General features: G+C 37.1%; 1 pseudogene; it reads right to left on the reverse strand.

Moving 5' to 3' along the window:
* Positions 1-792: 792 nt before the first annotated feature.
* On the reverse strand, positions 793-6,219 carry LOC110924267 (annotated as a pseudogene).
* Between the last annotated feature and the right edge of the window lie 474 nt (positions 6,220-6,693).

Here is a 6,693-nt window from a genome sequence, read left to right on the forward strand (position 1 = left end):
TTAGATGAATGTAACATGAGAGATACTCCAGCCATGCCATGGGTATTGGTATACAGTAACATCATCCAACCACGCTTTGGCATACAAAAGAACCTAGCGTTACTAAACATGACGCTATCAATGAAAACAAACCAACATTGGTAAGAACCTTTACAAAAATGTCTATTAAAGCATAGCGACCTATACCAAGGTGTACCGCGAAAGCCAACCAAACAGGAGAATCTATATTAACACCAACGCCATTTTTTGAACCCATTACCCTTAGCTTTCATCCCATTTTTCCTCAATAAATCCAATCCGAACTGAGCATATAACATCCCCATATGTCCCGGACCAAAATAGCCGCTACAAAGCCCACTTATTATGTTCACTAAGGCAGCCCATTTTAACCAGCAAACGGATATCAGGAGCTTAACTTCAGGCCAGTTATCAAGCCTAGTGAGACTCTATAGAGCCCATAACTGGGCCTTTGGCAGTAGCGTCCAACAACCAAACCCACCCTAATATTGGGCCTTCAGCAGCCACAAAGGGTCTGAGCCCAACCAATCTAAACAGCTCCCAGCCATCCAATCTCCAATTATTCCAACATGGTCATCAAATCCACCCATCAAAAGATAGAAATTAAACTCCTTTTTGGTTAAAATTAGATTATCAAACAACAGATTCAGTATAAAACAAACCGTACCCTTTAAGACTGCCAGACTCGTAATCTTTAGGAAAATAAATCCTTGAGACCTCTCCGTATTTAGCAGATTATAAAAGCACCAAACATGTTAATCTAAAAAAGAAATTTTACACAACCTTATCAACATCAGGGTGAGCAGCCAAAGGAGCAACTGCTTCAGGACCCAATCCCGTCACGATATTGAGAATACCAGGGAGCAGCCCCACCTCCCTGCATACTTCGCCTAATTCCAGGCATGTGCTGGAAATATATTAATAAATGATATATATAAGAATATCATACACCATAATGCAAAAAAAAAAAAAGAAACAGAAAATGATAAGATAGGACTTACACAGATGCCGATGGCTTAAGTACTGCAGCACACCCAGCAGCCAGTGCAGATGCAACTTTCCAAATAGCCATTAGCAAAGGATAATTCCTATAGAAAACAAATAAAACAGAGTATAAGAAAAATATTATTAGAAAATACAAATCATTATTACAGTAGAGGTAGAGAGTACCATGGAGTAATCAGCCCAACAACACCAATTGGTTCCCTGAATCCTGATGATATGGAATTTAAAGGTATCCATTGGAAGATTAACATATACATTTAAAGGTGCGTTTTGTTTTGCATCCAAAGCTTCAGCAAGATCAGCATTATACTCAAAACATCCAGCAACGTCATCCTGAGTAATAACATATACATTAGCTGGTTGTATGCTTAGTTAAGAAAATATAGCAAAATAATTATATGCAATGGGCATACCATATCCCATGCTACTTCATCAAGTGGTTTTCCACAATCAATGGCTTCAAGCTTAGCGAACATATCCTTTTTCTCAGTGACCTATGCATAATTGAAAGCTTTAGCATATTAACGATAGAAAACAAACCAAACCCAAATTTAGAATATCATCCAGAAAATCCTTACCTTTGCAGCAATAGCACCAAGATACTTTGCACGATGAGCCCCAGAAGCTGATGCCCATTCTTTTCCTTCATCATGTTTAAGAGCTCTGCGTGCTGCTTTCACAGCAATATCAATATCCTCCGCGGTAGCTACTGCTGGTATATCCCCTGCAACCATATTTTTCAACACATGCAAGTAATGTCAGCAAATCAAGACATGAACAGACGAAACAGTTAAGAATCAAGAACATCAGGTAGTAGATTGCATAATGCATACATGAGATTGTTGGTGCATGCATCTATCGACTTCGTCTTGTATGGAGTCTTATTTCTAGATTTGTTAGATCATGGCACATTGTACGAGAAAATATGGTTTAGGTGTGTTTAAATCTGATTTCGCTTGAACGGGGTTGATTCCGCTTGAAATGTCAAATAACAGTTTCAAGCAAAATCACAATCAAGTAATTCCGCTTGAAATGGTTCTTGACACTTTCAAGCGGAACCCCTTGCCCTATAAATAGTTGTTCCAAGCGAAATCATTGTATTTTTTGTGTAATTCCGGTACCGAAGTGCTGTCGAAGTGTCGTTTGATTGAAACAATTGCTGATCAATATATAAGGCATATTAAAGTGAATTAAGCTGTTTTCCACATCTGTTTCTTAGTTTCTGCCTTTGAAACAGATTATAACCCTCTGAACGACTCGTTCAGGTCCGTACATGATCCTACAAGTGGTATCAGAGCACAGGAGGAGGAGTTCTGCAGATTTCAGCTGGATTTCATTGTGTTTTCTTGCTTCTACACCTTCTTTCTTCAATTGAACAAGTTTTAATGGACAAAATGGTTTGAATTTTTCACAACTTATAGGAAATTTCATTTTAACAAAGCCTTGAAAGAATCAATGCAAAATTCGGTTTAAAAATGACAGAAATGGACCTTCGAACTGATTCCGCTTGAACGAACACCTTGTGATTCCGCTCGAGATAGACATTTCGCTTGGGATATTCCGCTCCAAATTATCTGATTTCGCTTCAAAAGCTGGTATTCCGCTTGAAGAGGTTCAAGGGAAATTAGTGTTTTAGCTTCAAGTCAGATTCCGCTTGAAAAAGTTCAAGCAAAATCAGTAATTTCGCTTCTATCTAATTTCGCTTGAAAGTTTGCTGGTGATTTCGCTCCAAGTTGCTTATTCCGTTTGAATTTGTGTTTTGGGATTTCGCTTGAAATTGTGGGTTGATATTTCGCTTGAAAACAGATTGGATATTCCGCTTAAAACTGTCTGTTTTAGAAAAACGTGTTACCGAATCATGGAAGAAGAGCTGATTCTGTCTCCAAATCAAGAATTTCTTGCTGAAAAGAAGAAAAATGAAGCTCTTCAGAGAAAAGAAACAAGAACATGGTTTAGATGCAATGAAGTTGGTCACATTGCATGAAATTGTCCGTTGGCAACAAAGACAAAAAAGGGAGTTTCAGAAAAAGAAAAACTGAAAGAAATTGTTATTGATAAAACTGAACCACCAACTGAGAAATTTAAAGTGTTCAAAAACTCAAAATATGAAGTTGGTGAATGTTCGAAAAGATTTTACAAACGAAGGGGAAATCTTGATAGTCAAGTCTGGCTTGTTAAGAAATCAGATGTAAAATCTGGCTATGAGTCTGATTCCACAAAATCAGAGGAGCTACATGTTGTTAAAAAAGGTGAAAACTCAGTTCCTCTGATGGATGATGATAACTTTCCACCATTGAGGACTGAGAATTTTAAACAAAAGATTGGGAAAGTTGAGATCTCGAATCAATTTTATTTTGAGAAGAATGAATTTGATGTTGAGAAAGCTTTTAATGGAAATGTAAAGAAAATTTTTGGGAAGATGATCGATAGAAAGGTTAAAGGGGTAAAAGATTTTTATGCTACGAAAAAGCAACCTACACCCCAACAAAAGAGGAGTTGGTATCGCCCAAGGCTGGTCAGGCTTGGGTGGACATTTTCTACCATTGAAAAATCTGACTTGCCGGAGCTCCCAGGTTGGTAAGTGTGGAGCAGGAATCGGCATCTTTCTTGAGAAATTCACTTTTGTGATATTTCGTCTTTCAAAGTGGTAAATCAGGGACATTAAGTTGTACTTGATTTTCTACAAATGATATTGTTGTTAAAATTCAAAATTGTTATATTTGTCAAATGGTTGAGAAAAACAATGTGATAAACCCCTAACCTACAAGTGGTAAAATCAGCAAAACTTATTTTCCGGAAAAATCATTTTGGTTAAAACAAACTTAAGTGTTTTGAAATCATAATGAGAAAATAGTTTGTTGAAAGGGGGAGTTCTGATTGTTTATGCCAAGCGGATGGCGAATTGATGTGATTTGATATCAGTTGTCAACTTTACTTGTATAGTTTGTTTTCTTTTTTCTTTAAATGTTTGTGAATTTTAGGGGGAGTAAGAATTTTCAAAAAATCCAAAAACATTAGAAAATTGAAAAATCCAAAAACATGATAAAATGCAAAAATGAGTTTGTTGCGAAAAAGAGGAAATGATAGTACTTCAGTAGACAGTTACGGTATGCTAAAGAAATGTAATGTTTAAATAGTGTTAAACGGTCTCACTGATGATATGCCGATAGGTTTTTACACATTTAGTAAGCTTTTTCGGGATATAAACTTAAATTCAAATTCAAACTTGCTTATTTTGTGGGGAACACTACTTGGATATATAGGTAACCCCTGAAATTTCGTTTGAAAGATCCCTATTTATGAGATACTAGGTCTTTATGCTCAGTGATATCTGGGGTATTATCCCGGGACTTCTGCTGAATGGAAATTCTGACCTAGTCCCCGTATAATACTTTCCGCATTGCTTGAAATATAGCATCGCCCTCAGTACAAAAAATGATGAAACATTAAAAAATGCTAATCATGTGCTGTTGAAGAAAAGATCCTCTAAAGGGGACACACCAAAAGTCGGACTGTGATCTCTCTGCTGAACGGAAGTTCTGACCTGAGCTCTCACGGTTCTTCCCATTTAACCCCTTACACATATCATCTGTGGTATACTCACCTGTAAGACTGTAAGACTGAATATTGGGATCTGGATACGGGAGTATATTCAAGAGGTGGGACACATGAATGAGTTTAAGTCCTTAATTCATCTAATTCATATCCTGAAGCAGTTGAAATTTGTGTGAGAATTTAAGTGGATCAGTATATTGGCAATCTAAGTGAATTGTTTAATCCTTATTGTGTAACTAAGCTCAACGGTACTTGTGACTGGTCAAAAACTGATATGATCCTCTTACACAAACTCACAAAAATATTGTCTGTAAATATTTCTTTACTGCATTTTATTACAGTCAAAAGTCCAAAAAGATTTTGTGTGTGTTTTAGCATAAAATTTAAAAAAAAGAATTCTAGAAGATTTTCGACAACTGATGTTGGAAAGCTGATATTCAAAATTCCAAGTGCTAAACATGATGACTAGTTTGTGAGGGGGAGTAGGTTAAATCGAAAAATGTTTTAAGTTTTTCTGAAATTGATCACAGATTTTCTGGTTGTTTGAAAAAGGGAGTCTGAGTTGGTACATACATTTTAATATAAATTGTTAAAATTTGTGAAACTTATTGTGTGGAAGAGAATGTGCAGATAACCTGAGCTGGATAAGAGCCAGGTCACGATCTTGGAACAACATCTAAGGGAGCATGTGATTTGAGAAGAGCTAGTTTCTGATACCTGAGGACTCTGAATCTGAGAATAGAGCCAGATTATGATCCTGAAGCTGATAATGTTGATGAACTTAAGGAATGACAGCTAATCGAAAGGGGGAGTCTGAAGAATTTAGAGAGAAGTTTCAAAAGAGTAAAGCCCAAATACTGATCAAGATTGAAGATGAGAAGACTCGACACTTAAGACTCGTCAACATCTGAGGGGGAGTCTGTTGGTGCATGCATCTGTCGACTTCGTCTTGTATCGAGTCTTATTTCTAGATTTGTTATATCAGGGCACATTGTACGAGAAAATATGGTTTAGGTGTGTTTAAATCTGATTTCGCTTGAATGGGGTTGATTCTGCTTGAAATGTCAAGTAACAGTTTAAAGCGAAATCACAATCAAGTAATTCCGCTTGAAATGGTTCTTGACACTTTCAAGCGGAACCCCTTGCCCTATAAATAGTTGTTCCAAGCGAAATCATTGCATCTTTTGTGTAATTCTGGTACCGAAGTGTTGCCCCTAGTGCCGTTTGATTGTAAACAATTGCTGATCAATATATAAGGCATATTAAAGTGAATTAAGCTGTTTTCCACATCTGTTTCTTAGTTTCCGCCTCTGAAACAGATTAGAACCCCTCTGAACGACTCCTTCGGGTCTGTACACGATCCTACAGAGATTTTCAATAATAATGAAAAATACACAAAGGACTCAAGTAAACGTTCAACTTCAACCCCACCAAATCAAGCACACCTGTAACACCAAGCAATGCTGGAATTCCATCTTTACCATCTTGAGTGGATGCGAAGAACATCGGACCGAGATCACTAATCGAAACCCTAGCCGTCGCCTCCGCTTTCTGGCTTTGTCGAACCAGCACAAACACGCCACCAGTTTCTAAACTATTGAAATCAGCAACACAATCCTCAAAATTACAAATTTTCAACATCAGTTTCTAGAACTAACAAAATCTGAAGCACATGACCTACAAAAATAAGAAAAAAAGGTTGCTAGTGTAGGATCGTGTGCAGACCCGAAATGAGTCGATCAGAGGTGTTCTACACAATATAAAAGGCGGAAACAGACATATTGTGTGTGATTCAGCTGGAATATCACTTTAAACTGTCTTTCTATTGGTCTGGTAACAATTACAAGTCTGTAGACACTTCGACAGAACTTCACCATCGGAAACACCCTTCCTAATTTCGTTCCAAATGAAACAGATCAACCTCTATTTATAGACTCACCTAATTCCGTTTGAACAGGCTCAAACGGAATTACATAGAAACAAAATTAAGCAATAAAGGGGAATTAACACTTCACACGGAATTACACTCTAATTCGGTGCGGAATTACTCGATGACCCTTCAAGCGGAATTAGACCATCTCAAGCGGAATTAGCTTTTATCTTGATTTCTTGAAC

Source organism: Helianthus annuus, chromosome 4 (assembly GCF_002127325.2).
Source record: "Helianthus annuus cultivar XRQ/B chromosome 4, HanXRQr2.0-SUNRISE, whole genome shotgun sequence".
NCBI lineage: Eukaryota > Viridiplantae > Streptophyta > Magnoliopsida > Asterales > Asteraceae > Helianthus > Helianthus annuus.